Below are 17,218 nucleotides of genomic sequence, written 5' to 3' on the forward strand. Positions count from 1 at the left end.
CAGTTCCTAGAGATGGGCTAAATTTCTAGGCTCCTCACCCCCACCCTTTCCCACAGACACCAACTGAATTTAAAAATCTGTTTTGCCCTCTCCCACTCATAATAGCCAACGTAGAGAGCAGATTTGCCATATTCAAGACCTGGACGAAGCCCTTTACGAGCAGAGCATTCTCTCCAATTCTTTTTTACAGCCCTACAAGGGAGTTTTCATTCTCATCCCCATTCCACAGATGAGGAAGTTGGGACCCAGAGAGGTAAAGTGATCTGACTCCCAATCCAGTGCTCTCCCTATCACATCATGATAGATGAGATTTAGCCTCAGGTAGTAAGATTATGGAGTGAATTGTTCGAAGGTCTCTGACTTTTTTCATAGACTATGCTGCTTCTCCCCTAAGAAGAAATTTCTTAGTCTCACTGAAAAACTGATAAATATGACTCAAAATTTTTAGCGTATGGGACAAGCCACCACAAGCAAAAACACATCAGGGGAAATGTTTTCAATGTGAATAGGAGACAATGTACTTAATAGAAAGAACATAAATCAAGAAGAAACAGTTGACACAACAGAAAAATGAGAAGAGGAGCTGACTTGTCTTATTCACATAAAATACAGTAAATATATGAAAAGATATTTAAACCCACTAGTAATGAAAGGCAGATTAAAACCACAAGATTTTTTTCCTGAAGATGATTAACAATAGTTAAAAGAATTGACAAAACCTAGCACTATTAATTTATACATTTGGGGAGGACAATTAGACTATATATATCAAAAACCTTTAAAATATGTGTACCCTTTAAACCTAGGAATTCTGTGTATTGGAATTTATCCAAAAGAAATAATTGTACATGGGGCACCTGGGTGGCTCAGTAGGTTAAGCACCCCACTCTTGATTTCCACTCAGGTCATGATCTCATGGTTCATGACATCAAGCCCGAGTGGGGCTCTGCACTGACAGTGTGAACCCTGCTTGGAATTCTCTCTCTCCTCTCCCTCTGCCCCTCCCCCACTCGCACACACATGTTCTCTCTCTCAAAATAAACATTTTTTTAAAGAAATAATTGTACAAGCACCCAAAAATGTGCATATGGATGTTCATCAGAGCTTTTTATAATAGTAAATATAATCTAAATGTCCATCTGGAAAACAAAGTATCCTGCCTCTTTGTACACAGGAGTATTTTGCAGTTTTAACTATGATGATTAACTGACATCATAGTTTACTGACATGGAAAACAGCAGGCTACTGATGAGTATAATAAAATCCTGTATTTCTAAAATATACGTGTGTGTGCGCATATCCATAAGAAAGAAGAATATACAGCTATATATTAACTGTGACTATTGGGCTTATGAGTGGCCCTTGTCTTTTATATTTTTCTGTTTTGTCTGAATTTTTTTTCAATGAAAATTTTTGTTATAATTTAAAACTCTCTTTTCTTTCAAATTGTATTTTCAACATACTTTTTATATAAATTCATATTGTTAACATTTTGTTAAGACTTGCCTCAAACCTCTGAACTGTTAGCAGTGGCATAGCAATTGTTACAATGAAAATTCAGCTTCTGGCTTCCAGTTCAGGTATGATCCCAGGTTCCTGACTGCTAAGCCACAGCTAGCTAAATGCTCCTTCTCAGACCATTCCCTCAATGGCTTCTCTGCTAATCTTGACCTCTTCTATGCTTCTTTTTTGCCCTCTGTCTTGGCTCTTTCACCCCCTGTATTCTGCCTTTAATTTTCATTTGACTGCTAACCATAGCTCAGGCATAAAAACTAAGAGGAGACAACCCTTAAATAAAAAGCAAAAACACTGTGGCCATAAATCACAAATTAATTTACATCTGCACCTTCCTCCAAATTAGGTAGGAAAAATTAAGCATAGATTTCTCAAAAGTTGTCAAATTGAAAAGGACTCTACTTCAGAAATAGGATTTCTCTGACCTTAATTATCCAATCTCAGGAAAAAAAGATCTTAGTGGTCATCTAATACAACCGTCACGTGCTTTAGTATTGGTGACCCCAAAATGTCAGGTAACAAAAGAGTATGGGACTCACTACATGAAAACCACCCAGAGAGTTTTAAAAGAAAGTAGACTTCTGAACACCACTCCAGACATGCTGGGAGTCAGGGGGTGGGGGGGGTATTCAAGTATCCCTTATTTATATTAAAGTTCTCTAGAACCTCACATGCACTGCCAGTTTGGAAACCCCTGATCTAACCTTGATCAGTTACGGCTCCAAAACAAACAATCACAAAACCTTAGCAGTGTGCCACAATAAACATTCATTTCTCATAAATCTGGGGGTTGATTAATCTAGACTGGGCTTGGCTGAATGGCTCTGCTTCAAGCTGCAGGTCTAGCTGAACTTGACTCTGATCTTCTCCAATATTACTCTTTTGGGGGTCCCAGCTGAAGGAGCAGCAAGCAGCTACCCAGAGGAACTCTTATGGAGTTGGCAGTGGTGCAGCAGGGGAAGCCCAACTGTGCAAGCTTTTTTCACACCCCTGCTTACACTTGTCTATTAAAATTCCACTGGCTCAGTCGAGTCTCCTAGCTGAACCCAAAGACAACAAGTAAGGAACTCTACTCTGTGGAGGTGAGTGAGAGGGAGTGAATACGGGGTGAATATTTTTGAAAAAAAATCTATCAGAAATCCTGTATTTGAATGTCATTATTTATGCTCTGTCAGAATGTTTTCAGCGCCCAGTAACAGAAAAACCAACCCAAATTAACTTAAAAAAGGATTTATGGGCTCAAATTAAAAAAAAAAAAAGGCAAAAAGTAGTGCCCTCTCCTATGAGTTGGCTTTGTCCTCAATAAGGCTTCACTCATGGAAAACATCGCATTCCTTCAAGAATTCTTTGTGAGCATCTGCTGTGTGCTAGGCACCACAGTAGCCTTGAGGGGTGAGAGATAATTCTGCCTCACTGTCTCAGGAGGAGGAGGGGAGGACATCTGAAAATTAGCAATTACAACTCAGTGTGATAAACACTAGATTGAAATGGAGCATGAGGGCGGGGGTAGGAGTAAATGGCAAATCCTACTCCACACTCCCAGCCTGGCCAAAATTCGGGCTTTTCTGGACCTCCTGCTGCAGGGTCTAGCTGCATAATGAAGGCCTGATAAATGGTAATGAGACAATTTGGGACTGACAAATTGGCCCTAGTAGGAGAGAGTCCCAGCACTTGAGCTCAGTCCAGAAACACTGAAATGATTTATGGTACAGCACTGACACAAGCCTGGGGCTGACCTCTGGCCCTCTTGAGAAATTGGACTCCCCTTCCTAGAGAAAGCAACCCTTTTTAAAAAAAAAAAAGTAGGGGTGCCTGGGTGGCTCAGGCGGTTAAGCATCCGACTTCGGCTCAGGTCATGATCTTGTGGTTTGTGAGTTCGAGCCCCGCGTCGGGCTCTGTGCTGACAGCTCAGAGCCTAGAGCCTGCTTCAGATTCTGTGTTTCCTTCTCTCTCTGCCCCTCCCCTGCTCATGCTCTGTCTCTCTCTGTCTCAAAAATAAATAAAACATTTAAAAAAAATTTTTTTTAAAGTAAAGAGTGAAATCATTCATTCATTAAGTCTGTACTAAAGACCTACTTCTCATTCCTGAAAATACAATGGTGAGCACAACAGACCTGGTCCCTGTCTTAATGAAGTTTACAATCAAATATTAAACAATTATGCAAATAAAAGTGAAATTGCGGAGCACCTGGGTGACTCAATCAGTTAAGCATCCGACTTTCAATTTCAGCTCAGGTTGTGATTTCGCTCTTGGTGAGATCAAGCCTGGCATCAAGCTCTGTGCTGACAGAGCCGATGGAACTGGCTTGGGATTCTCTCTCTCTCTCTCTCTCTCTCTCTCTGCCCCTGCCCTGCTTGCTCTCTCTCTTTCTGTCTCTCAAGATAAATAAAAAAACATTTTTTAAGTGAAATTGCAACAATGTTGATAAATACTATGAAGGGGAAGTTCAGAGGTTTACAAAAAGGGTGAGTAAAGTTAACCAAGTGAAGAGGGAGTGTTCCAGGCAGAAGGAACATCATGAGCAAATGCCTGTAGTAAAAAGGGTCTGAATGTCAGCCAGTGTAGTAAAGACAGCAAGGTCAGCTTGTTTTAAACCTCATTCATTGATTCAACAAATATTTACTGAGTATCTACTATGATGTAGGCACTGTTCTAGATGCCAAGAAATAGCAGTGAACAAAACAAAGTCCCTGCTTCTTATAAAACTTCTAGTCTAGTGAGGAGACCTCATAACAATAATACCAGTGGGAGAGAATAATTGTTGGATCAGGCCATAACAAAAGCAACTATAATTCACGGAAGACCTACTACATCCCAGGTACTGCCAGCCACTTTGTATTTGTTGTCACTAATCTTCCCACCCACCTGTTGGTAGGTATTATTTCCATTTTATAAATGAGGAAATTGAGGTTTATGAGGGTAAGTGACTACTCAAACTACAAAACTAGGAAGTTGGAGTCACCTGACTCTGGTTCCAGAGCCCCGCCACATCACTAAGGTGAGCGAGCTGGTGGAGAAGCATCATCATCTAATACAAAATGGAGCAAAGATTGTCACCACTGAGACTGCAGCCACCAAGGAGTGTGCACAAACAGTCCTGAGCCCCCTGCCAGCATGTCAGGAGACTTTAGTTGGGGCTTCTTGTGATCATGCAGGTATTACAGTAATGTGATTACACTGCTTGTAATTACAACTCCAGTTGAAAGCACTATGATTGTTACCCACATCCCCTTAATGGTCCTCAATTACATAGATGGGCAGAAGCCAAGGAGGCAAGGGTTACAGATATCTGAACAAAAAAGTGCTATGGGAATCCAGAGAAGCAGCCTCACTCTGCCTGGAGAACAGGCTTCACCACTATAATTCTGTCAATTTGAAAGGCTTCTCACCCAAACAGTCTCTATGAGTGGGTAGGGAGACGGAGGCGGCATCTCTGGGTTTCTCCTGCAGGTCTTCTTGTCGTTCAGTTGTGCAGTATTGCCCTGAATACAGAATTAAGATTTTTCCTCATCTTTCAGCAAATGGAAATTTTCAAATTCAAAATTTTCTCCCAGGGTTTAACTCATAAAGGATTGTACCAAAGAAATAGCTTCTCTGACAATCACACATAAATGGTAGTAAGAGGTATAGCATCGTAATTAAGAGTGTAAGCTCTGGAACCAAACCATCTAGTTTTGCATCTTAACTCTGCCACTTGCTACCTCTATGACCTTGGGCAAGTTATTGAACTTCTCTATGCCTCAGTTGCATAATCTGTAACGTGGAAATCAAACTTCTATCTGCCTCACAGTGTTGTTTTAAGAAGAAAATGGGTTTGTATGGGCAAAATGCTTAGATTCATGCTTAGTACATTGTAAGTACTCAATAAATAATTGGCTAGGAGTAGTCGTGGCAAAGTAAGCACATAATAAGTGATAGTTCTTATTAGTGGCAGTAGCCGTTAACTGCATTTATATACTAGGCTAAGAGCTTCATGTGTATTATCTAATATAATGTTTCCAAAAACCTAATGGGGAAGGTGATATTATTATCCTCATTCTGTAGATGAGAAAACTGAGATTTGGAGAGGTTAAGTCATTTGCCTGAGGTTACACAGTGAGCGGTCAGCAGGACTGATGCTGAAATCAAGGTCTGTCTGACTCGAAAGCCTATGGTCTAAAAAAAAAACTCAAAAGAGATAAAGTCAGCAGTCAAAACAGTTCATATGAGCTGGCTGGTTGCCGGAGAGACCTGCAGGAGGGCAGCCTCCTGACTGGCGGAGGCAGCCAAACAAGGAGGAGGAAAGTGGTGACAAATAGCCAGGTAGGTCAAAGGGAAGGACACGAGGTTACAGCCAAGAGTCTGGGAACTTGAGAATGGCATCCACTGAGCTAAGAATCATGAAAAAGAGAGAAAGCAAGGAGCTAACTACGTGGAGGAATTAAAGTGAGCCCAGTGGAGTTAAATAACTACATTTTGCCACTGTGTGTATTTAAGTATGTCAGCTTGCCTCTGTATGTATACATATGTATGGAACATATGTCATTTGCCTGTGTGTGTACATATGTAATGAGTATATCAGCTTGCCTCTGTACATATGCAAAAGTGCCAAGCATATGCCATTTTATTCTCTGTGTACATATGTGGGGAATGAGTATATATCAGGTTGCCTCTCTGAGAGGGTGTATGTATGCAAATCTAAGTGTAACAGCTGGGTTCTGTGTTTGTACATGCACATTTACATGTGTGTATCCATGCACACATCACCATATATAGCAAATCATCGGTACATGTACATGTGAGCTTAAATTGAGTCAGCCGTTTTTTAATTCTCCTCCTTGGGTTCTAAGTTGAAAATTATTTCCTACAGTCTGATGGCCTTAGGACTCAACATCAGGGTCAATACGGTTAGACTCAGCACTTAGTCTGGGTTCCTAATTAAGGAAGTTATAAAGGTGAAACAAAGACTGCATGCTGGAGCTGTTTCTCTCAACACAGAACAATCATAATAAGACTCGGGGCAGCTCTGGTAGTGGTGGTTTCAACAACAGTGGGAGCAGGGGTCAGGGTAGGGTATGGAGAATGGTGACAGTAGTGCCATTCATCCGACATCCATTTAACAGTGTTTGTTATGTGCCAGTGTTAGGCACTGAAGATGCACAAGTGAACAAGATAGACACAGTCCCTGTCCTAGAGTCCAATAGGGAGTCAGACTTTAAACAATCCATTACAATTGTGAAGGGTTTTGCAAAGTATGTGTGAAAGCATCAGACAGGGACCCCTTACATACCAGGGGCTAAGAGTATCAAGGAAAACTTCTCCAGAGAAGTGACATTTAAGCTAAGGCTGGAAGACTGATGAAGAGTTAGAAGGAGATAGAAAGAGAACAGTATTCCATGAAGAAAGTTTGACATAAAAAAAACGAAAGAATATGGCAAGGTTAGAAACAGAGAAGACAGCTGTGGCCGAAGTTTTAGAAAGTGAGGAGGTGAATGACATAAAGAATGAAGTTGAAAAAAAAAAAAAAGAATGAAGTTGGAGACTTCAGGAAGCACAGGCCAGATCACACAGAGCCTTTTAAACCAGGATAAGGATTCAAACTCCATCCTAAGATTATAAACAGGAATAGCCTGCTCAGATTTGTGTTTTTAAAAGATTACTTGGTTAAAGGCATGAACTGTAAAGTATGTTAATTATATCTCAGTGATGCTGTTGAAAAAATCACTTGGGCTACAGTGTACAGAGTGGATTGGAAAGGCACAGTGTACCCAAGAAAACCATGGGAGAGCTATTGCAGTGGTAAGTGATGATGGTAGCTTGGACTAGAGAAGATGTGGACAAGTAAATGAATTAGATTAAGGGAGGGGGGAATCAACAGAATCTGGTGACTAACTAGATATATAGGGGCTGATGGAGAGAAAGAGTCAAGCCAGGGTTAGCCCTACCTTCAGTGGCATTCACTAAAATAGCCATTTTCAGAGATGAAGCAGGTTTGGAGAGAGGATGATGAGTTCACTTGTAGGCACACTGAGTCTGAGGGGCCAGTGAGGTATCTGTATCAAGCCATCAGTAGCAGTTGGATTTATAAGTCTGGTGTTCTTAAGAGATTTACACTGGGCATAGAGTGTGGGAGTCATCAAAGGATCAATTAATTGAAGTCATGGAAGTGGATGTGATGACTTGAAAGTGTAGGAAATTCTACAAAATGAGAAGAGGGCCTAGGCTGAAGCCCTGAGGAACTCCAATGGAGGGGACTAGGAAAGAATTGCCAGAAAATTAGGAGGAAAATGAGGAAAGAACAATGTCATAGTGACCAAAAGGTATTTCAAGAAGCAGGACGTGGTCAACTAGTCAAATGTTACTGAAAGATCAAGCAGACGAGTCCTGAATAGTGTCCAATGGCTATATCCACTTGAAGTCATCGGTGATTTTAGCAAAAGCCATCAATAAAGTGGTAGGGGCAGAATCCAGATTAGAGCATGTTGAGACATGAGTAATAAGTGGAAAATGGAGAAGAACGTTTAAACAGCTTGGCTGTGAAGAGAAGGTGACTGTAGGTAGAAGAGGGACTTTTTAAGAGATGAGACTGTACAGTATTTAAATAATGATGATAAAGATCCAGTGGGGTGGGGGGAGTTGAGTATACAAACAGGATAAAGGATAACCAGTAGTGGGATAAGGATAATTTCAAGATGCTTGAGAAGACAGGAAGGGGTGGAATTCAAAGCACAGATGGAGGGATTGCCTTGAGAGAAGACACTTTCTTTGTAACAAGAGGGAAGATAGAATGGAGGCTGACTCATGTGGGTATTACACATATGGTATTGAGATATTGAAGAAATTCCTGGATCCTGGCTTTGATGTTCTCTGACAAGAAAGGGAAACAGGGGTGGAGTGGGCATGGTGGGTGGGGGAAGTGGCTGGATCAAAAGGCAGGTGAAGGCAGCTTTGGCCCCACTGTAATCCCATAAACTCCCTCCTTAGACTTTCTACCCGAGTCTTCATCAACCATCATTGATGTGGACAATCTCATTCTCCCTATCTTTTATGCAAAGTTCCTTTTTTTAAAAAAACTGACCTAAAACATGCAATGTATGTACTAGACACCACTTCAAATCAGGTACCTAGCCCTCTCTCTTAGCCAGATTACTGCTCTACTACAGAGAAACATGGGGTCAGATTTGAGAAGAGTGGTCATTGATGTTAAGGGGAAAGAAAACGTGATTTTCCCAGCACAGCTCAGGAGAGATCCACAGCACCAGAGGCACAGACCAGAAAGGTACCCAGAAGCAGGAGTGCTTAGGAAAAGGAAGTTAGGAGCCTTTTATCTCAGGTGTGCACTTATTAACATGGGTGGGGGGAGAGGAAAAACCTACCCCTCTTCCTACTCACCTCCAGAAGAGGAGTTCTAAGGGAGATAGCTTCTTTTTCTTTTTTTTAACATTTATTCATTTTTGAGGGACAGAGCACAAGCAGGGGAGAGGCAGAGAGAGAGAGAGACAGAGGCAGAGACACTGAATCTGAAGCGGGCTCCAGGCTCCAAGCTGTCAGCACAGAGCCCGATGTAGGGCTTGAACTCATGAACCACGAGATCATGACCAAGGTCAGACACTTAACTGACTGAGCCACCCAGGTGCCCTTAAGGAAGACAGCTTCTTAAGAAGGGGCAAAGGGGACCCTTTGCTTTCTGAACTAAATTCAGATTTTTCTCAGATCTGGCATACCTTCTTTCCATATGAATGCTGGCAAATAGTCAAGACTAATTTAATAATGATTTTGTAATCCCCATGAAATAACATCAGAGTGATGATCATTGATGGATGCTAAAACCATTGGGTGGAAGTTTGTTGGGGACAGAATATTCAGAGTCTTAAAGTATCACCCCACAGATAACTTATTACCTATGAGTGAAAAACACAACTTTATAATGGAGAGAATTAGCAGATAGTGCCTTCACCAGGTGATCAAATTTAGCCTCACCAATGTAACTCCCCACGTTATGTAATGAGAATATAACATAATATACATGCTAGTCTTGCCAAAGAGGTTTAACCTGAATCAAATCTAATCATGAGGAAGAAATCAAATAAATCCAGCATATGGGGCACATTGACAAGGCCTGGACTTTAAATGTAATGTCATGAAAAACAAAAAAGGAGAGAAGAGAGGTTTGTTCTACATTAAAATAGACTAAAAAGACAAAACCAACCAAATGCAATAAGCCTTGATTGAATCTGAGAAAATCAATAGCAATAAAAGACATTCTTAAGGCAACTTGAGAAATTTGAATGTAGATTACACATAGATGATATTATTGAGTTAATATCAGTTTTCTTAGGTGTGATAATGGGATCATGGTAATATAGGAACATGTTCTTAGTGCATGCATGCTGAAGAATTTAGGGGCAAAGTGTCATAATATCTGCAGCTTTCAAGTGCTTGAGAGAGAGAAAAGCCATTAACAATTGGTAAATCTAGGTGGAGGGTAAAAAAAAATATTTTAAAATACTCAATGCAGTCTATTTCTTCATCAAACATTTTTTTTTGCCATGACCTTGGGTAGCTTTATGCTTATAAGCATAAACTGTGCTTCTTAATGTGCTAAATTAAATTAGATTGAAATCTTTAAAAGCATCATAGCAAGAAAATTGCTCTGCAAAGCTTTTTAGACATAAAAGAACTTCTAATTTGTGTAGGAGTATAAGTGAAGATATGGTAAAGTGGGAGAGAGAGCCACAAAATAATAAAAAGAACACTTTCCTAGGAGTCAGAAGACCTTTGAGTCCAGCACTTAACCACAGGAGATGTTAGATTCTCTGTCAGCAAAGTGGGGCTAATGGTATTGCCTTCATCATCTTGCTGTAGGTACAGGAGAAACAGAATGTGAAAAGGCTTTATCAACTGGAAAGGAGTATGCAAGTGAAGTGATTTTTATTATCATGCCATGCTGATGTCCTATTAGCAGTGGTTCCAGAACTGTATTATACCTAACAAGCAACTGGAAAGCTTGTTAAAAGTGTAGATCTACAGGGGCACCTGAGTGGCTCAGTCAGGTAAGTGTCCGACTCTTGATCTGGACTCGGGCCATGATCTCACCTTATGGTTCATGGGTTTGAGCCCTGAGCTGGGCTCTGGGCTAACAGCGTGGAGCCTGCTTGGGATTTTGTCTCTCCCTCTCTCTGAGCCCCCCCTTCTCAAATAAGTGAATAAACTTAAAAAAAAAAGTATAGGGGCATCTGGGTGGCTCAGTTGAGCGGCCGACTTCAGCTCGGGTTATGATCTCACAGTTTGTGAGTTTGAGCCCCATGTCAGGCTCTGTGCTGACAGTTTAGAGCCTGGAGCCTATTTGGGATTCTGGGTCTCCCTCTCTCTGCCCCTCCCCTGCTTGCGCTCCGTCTCTCTCTCAAAAATAAATAAACATTAAAAAATTTTATTAAAAAAAAAACAAGTGTGGATTTCCAGTCCGGCCTTCAGGGATTCTGATTCAGTAGGTCTGGGTTGGGCCCAGAATTTGCTTTGTGAAAGCACCCTCACTTTCTCTGGTGAGAGGGATCTGAAAACCACACTTCACTGCCGTGGAGGTTACTGTGATCTAAAATCCTTGGACTCAATGTTTGGTTCGTGGATCAGCAACATCACCAGCACCTCGGGAGCTTGTTAGGAATGCAAAATCTGGCTCCACCCCAGATTTACTGGACCAGAATCTGCAATTTCAACAAGATGCTCAGGTGACTCCCATGCACACTAATGTTTGAGAAACACTAATCTACATGGCAAAACTGATCGGTGACCTCTCTTCTTCGTCTTGGTCCTGATTCTCCGCTTGTTGTCAGACAGAATTGAGCTACTAGCTTTGCTGTTGCTGACACCCTTAACCTCATTTAGCTCTTCTTTCGGCTTCTCTTTGTTTCTGGCTCCTCAGTGGTGGAAGATATTCGATAAACATAACCAAAGTTGCTTATCTTCTCACATGCTGTAAACAGACAATCAAAGCAAACTGAGTTGGTATCTAAATCTAGTTAAGCTATTTACCAGGTATGTGATTTTTTTTTCTTATAGTGACATAAAATTTACCATTTTAACAATTTTTTAAGCATACAGTTCAGATATGTGATACTGAACAAGTCACTTAACCTCTCTAATCTTCCATTTCATTATCTTTAAAATATAGGTGATATTACCTACTCCTGCAGAGTATTTTAAGCATTAAATGAGATTTAAAAAAAGAATTAAATGATACACATACATGCCTAGAACCCACAGAAGATGTTCAATAAATGCTAATTCCCTTCCTTTCATTCTAAGTAGATTTCAGACAGCGCTGATTTTATAACAGATGTCATCTACTGAAATCAACTGATAAGAATTTCAAAGCATATATAAAAATGTACATATTATTGTCTTAGAACAGGGCAATTTGTAAAATAAAACTATTCTATAATCTATAGCATTGGCCAGTTTGAAATAGCTAAAGGAAAGAGTACCCAATTGCATTTTGTTGGGAAAATTACATTTCGGGAAGCAGCAACCCTTTTGTACCCATTATATAGAAGTTCTTGCACTGACTGTACTTAGATTGCTTTAGAAACAATTCAAGTACAATCATTATCCTAACATCAATAACTTTTACAAGTGGAGCTTTCAACCTTGGGGCTGATCCACTTGGATGCAGTATTTGAATTCCATTTATGTGCACATAATCTTTTAAAGAGATGCTAAATTGAAAACTTGGGTTACATGCAGTAAATTGAAAAGATTAGTTTACCTTGAGAATTAGACTAATTAGAACAGGGGAAGGGAATTTAGAGATTCTCTCCTCCAACAGCCTTATTTTACAAATAAGGAAATTAATATCAAGAAAGACCTAGTAACTTGCCCTCACTCACATGATGAGTTACTAGCAAACCTGGGACCAGAGCCCAAGTTCCAGGAGTGTGTCCTGGTGTCACTTGACTTTGAAGAATGGGTGACACTTCAGCAGCATAGGTGATGGGAAGGGGTTATGGAGAGGCCGACAGCACTCCTGGTAGAGGGATCAATGGAAGTAATTTCACAGAGCCAGGCTCTGAAATGGAGAGACTGATGAATGTACTCAGGAAGTGTCAGAGTGGGGAGGCTGGAAGGAGAGATTAAGATGAAGTTTTGTGACGTTAGAAGAAAGTCCTGGATTCTCTTGTAACACAGAATATCAGAAGAGAGTTTTAGGGACTCTTTTTTATAGTTTATATGGCTCTTCCATATTTGTAGTCTCATTATAGCAATCTTGGGAAATAGATATTATACAGATGATGGTCTAATATTCAGAAGGTCATGTTCTTTGCAAAACTAAGATTTGAACTAGGGCTCTGAATAGCAAGGCGGTGTATTATGATCCTTTTTTTGTCTGTTTGGTTGTCTTTGTTTTTTGTTTTTAAGTAATCTCTGCACTCAATGTGGGACTCAAACTCACAACCCTGAGATCAAGAGTCGCATGCTTTACTGACTAAGCCAGCCAGGTGCCCATGTGTATTATGATTCTTAAAAGCATAAGCTCCAGGGGCGCCTGGGTGGTGCAGTCGGTTAAGCGTCCGACTTCAGCCAGGTCACGATCTCGCGGTCCGGGAGTTCGAGCCCCGCGTCGGGCTCTGGGCTGATGGCTCAGAGCCTGGAGCCTGTTTCCGATTCTGTCTCCCTCTCTCTCTGCCCCTCCCCCGTTCATGCTCTGTCTCTCTCTGTCCCAAAAATAAATAAACGTTGAAAAAAAAATTAAAAAAAAAAAAAAAAAGCATAAGCTCCATAGCCAGGCCACTTGGGTTTAAATCTGTCTGGCCCCATTTAGAAGCCATATAAACTTGAGAGAAAAAAATAATGGCTAAACTTAGTGTTTATTATGTGCCAGGCTCTGTTCTAAATGCATAGAACTAAATACATATTACTCATTTAATCCAACATCCCTATTATCTATTATCATCACTACTTTAAAAGCTCTCCTCCAGGAGAAAGAGGAGTGAAAGAAGTAAGGAAGGAGTGCCTCAGTAGAAGATGAAAAACAGGGAAGCATTTCCTCCTAGATTCTCTGTTATTATATGGTCTCAAGTCTGGTATTCCACTGGTTCCCTTCGACTTGTGATACTGTGGTAGATTAAATTATTGTTCAAAATATTCACCACTTCACCTTCTTAGGAGGACTCTACTTCCCTCTGCTTGACTTTGCGCCCAGCCATATGACTTGCTCTGGCCAAGGAAATATTAGCAGATTTAACACCAAAATTTGAAATAAAAATGCTTCTACAGTTGGGCTTGTCCGCTTATACTTCTGCTATCACACTGAGAAGAGTTTCCCCTGAATAGCTTCTGCCCTGCTTCTCCCTAGACTTCTCAGTGGTTAAGTGTGAAGTAACCACCCTCCAATCCTACAGAAGATCTAATACTAGCCCATCCAAAGACACTCTTCGAGATTCAAGTATAAGAGGGGCACCTGGGTGGCTCAGTTGGTTGAATGTCCGACTTCAGCTCAGGTCATGATCTTGTGGTTCACGGGTTCGAGCCTGAGGCTCTGTACTGACAGCTCAGAGCCTGGAGCCTGCTTCAGATTCTGTGTCTCCCTTTCTCTCTGCCCATCCCCTGCTCATGCTGTCTCTCTCAAAAATAAATAAATGTTAAAAAAAATTAAGAGGTGCCTGGGTGGCTTGGTGACTCTTGATTTCAGTTCAGGACATGCTCTCATGATTCGTGAGTTCGAACCCCATGTCAGGCTCTGCGCTGACATGTGGAGCCTGCTTGGATTCTCTCTCTCTCTCTCTCTCTCTGTCTGTCTCTCGCTCAAAATAAATAAATTTTAAAAATTTTTAATTAAAAAAAAAAGACTCAAGGGTAAGAATTTTGAGGCACCTGGGTGGTTCAGTCAGTTAAGCATCTGGCTCTTGGTTTCAGCTCAGGTCATGATTTCAGGGTTCATGGGATCAACCCCCACATTGGGCTCTGTGCTTACAGCACAGAGCCTGCTTGGTGTTCTCTCTCTCCCTCTCTGCCCCTTTTCCACACATGAGTGCTTGTGCTTTCTTTCTCTTCCTCAAAATAAAGAAACTTAAACAAACAAACAAACAAAATACTCAAGGATAAGAATCTAGATCTGTATGTATTTCACCAGCAGAGCAACAACCACTGAGCTTCCTTCTTGATTACTCTGGAAGCTGAACCAGAAGAATGGGACAAAACCTGACACCTTCTACTTCTACTGACTTCTGCTACTTACAGTACTTTCTCTATTAACAAGCATTCTTTTTATCAAAAGTAACCTATCTCTTAAGTAACAGGGTTTGGAATCTCCCCCCCACCTCAATAAACCCACAAAAAGAAAACTCAGAACAGAACCCAATTAAATCTCTTGGCAGTCACCAGGAGAAGGAAGCCCATATTTATGGATGGAGAACCTCCCGCCCTGAGCCCTTTAATAAAGGTACAGGTTAATCTTACACACACATGCACACGCACACACACACACATACACACACACACAGTGGCAGTGCTGTCAAGGCATGTTGCAAGCAGAACTAGAGCTTCTGATCCTCTCATTCAGAAGTAGCGGATCACCATTCTGTCCATTCCAATGAGTGGCAACAGTGAGGGAACCCTCACACAGAATCTGGGTATCTGGATAATGTAGGAATATAAGTTTTCCACCTAATGATGATAAACTGCACTGTTGGGGTAACAGTCAGCTTGCAATCCTGACAGTTACAGTGGGTTATGGAGGTTCAATAGGTATGTTCTTTAAAAAATTTACTTAAATCACCCTTCTATAAATTGAACCTCATTCTAAATGCACCAAAGGGCTGTTTTAGGAAATGTCATGTTGAAATTTTTCACAAAGAAAATAATCTCACTCTTGTAACTTTATGTAAGTTTTCTACACTGGGTGTTCCTGAACCATAGTGCACCTGGGTACTTCCCCTATAAAGGAGTTTCTCTACAGGAGGGCATCCATTCCACAATGACAACAATAATGTTAAAATGCTTTACATCACTCTTTATTTCAAAAGTGCTTTACTAACATAGACTAATCTTCACAACATTTAAGGGAGGTAGATAAGTATTACACCACTTTCACAGAGAGAAACGGAGGCAAAGATTAGTTAATCGTGTTGAAGGGCATAATATATGGCACGATTAGGAAAATAATTTGTTGCAGTCACGGATCACTGGTGATCTTGCCCCATGACTTCTGAGTCCCACCAACACAAAAGTAGCAGATGCAGCATGGAAGCAGGTTGTCCTCAGTTTGGCTAGTCTAAGGCTACGCTTCTCCTTGTTGACACCAGATGTTGAATGTGCTGCCCTTTGGCCAGTATTTCCCTCACATACATTCTCACATGACTCCACCTCTAAAACAGGGGACAGTAGGAGCTATGGTGGGTACAGGAGGAGGGGCTGGAGGAACAGGGCTGGGAAGGTGGAAGACAGAAAACACGAACTGGTATCAAAGCAAGGGCGAGGAAGAACAGGAGGAGCCACGGGAGGCAGCCCAACGAAGAAAGCCAGAGCAGAAAAGAAGTGTCACTCCATGTGAAAAGCTCAGACATCCAGAAATGCTATTAAAAGGGTAATTCTTCACAATGACATTACAGAGCCATTCCTCGTGGCTTTGCCAAATATAATTATCAGGTCCTTCTGACATTCCCAGGAGGCAGAGCCATTCCTCTCCTCTGGTCCAAACCAAGTACTGATGTAATTGACCTGACACTGCAGAGGCTGTTGACAACTCAAATGCACTCTCCCACCATGCTGCCTCTTCTTCTAGTCTCTTTCTCCCAACAACAACAACTACAAAACAACAACAACAAAGTCAATGCCTTTCAAGATTCTCTCTGCAAAATTCCTAAAACGTTCCCTAAAACTTTGATGAGTAGGGTAGAATTCCATGTTTGACTTTTATAAAGGGACTGTAATAGGCATACATGGGCATGAACAGCCCCTCTCAGCCAATGCCCCTTTATACAACGTGGGACACTAAAGAAAGGACCTTTTCTGATCTTTCTAGGGCAAAGCCATTGTAAGTGATGGTTACATGCACCACCACCTGCATTGGAGGTACTGGTGGCCGAGGCAGCACCAAATGAGGGGGCTGACGAAGACCCCGGGCTAAAGTGTCATAGGAGGGACAGGTGGAAGAAGAAGTCTGAGCAAAGAGAGGCCAGCCACGGCAGAGATGGGTAGAGGTGCTCCCTCCCATTCCATGTTCGAGGCTGCATGGAGGCAACAATGTTAGTTCATCTCTCGGCACCTCCTAGGTTGGGTCAGAGCCAGAAATGCATCCTTTCTTCATTTCAATCGGCAGCATGGTTCTTTCTGGCACATAGCTTTAACACCTCACCCCTCCTCTCCAACAAGAGCAATCAACTGCCAAACCTGACTGATTCCACCTCTGCAGTGCCCTTCACGTTGGTCTCCCTGTCTGACGACAGCCTCCTCTAGATCCTATCATCTCATCCTGACCAGGGCAAGACCCTCCTACCTACCTCATCTCCTGCACTCCAGTCTTCCCTAAACTCAGTTGCACCTTCTCATCTTCCTTCTGGAGCACAGCGTTCATGCTGCTGCCCAATTTGGAAATTCACCATGTTCTCACTGCCTCCCAATTATGTGTCTCATCATCTTGAATCTTCAACAGATTGCATCTGTTGCATCTAGCAAAGGTTCTCTTCTTTCTGAACCTCCACCTGTCCAAATGCCAACTCTAAAGAC

This window comes from Acinonyx jubatus, chromosome D4 (assembly GCF_027475565.1).
Source record: "Acinonyx jubatus isolate Ajub_Pintada_27869175 chromosome D4, VMU_Ajub_asm_v1.0, whole genome shotgun sequence".
Classification (NCBI taxonomy): Eukaryota; Metazoa; Chordata; class Mammalia; order Carnivora; family Felidae; genus Acinonyx; species Acinonyx jubatus.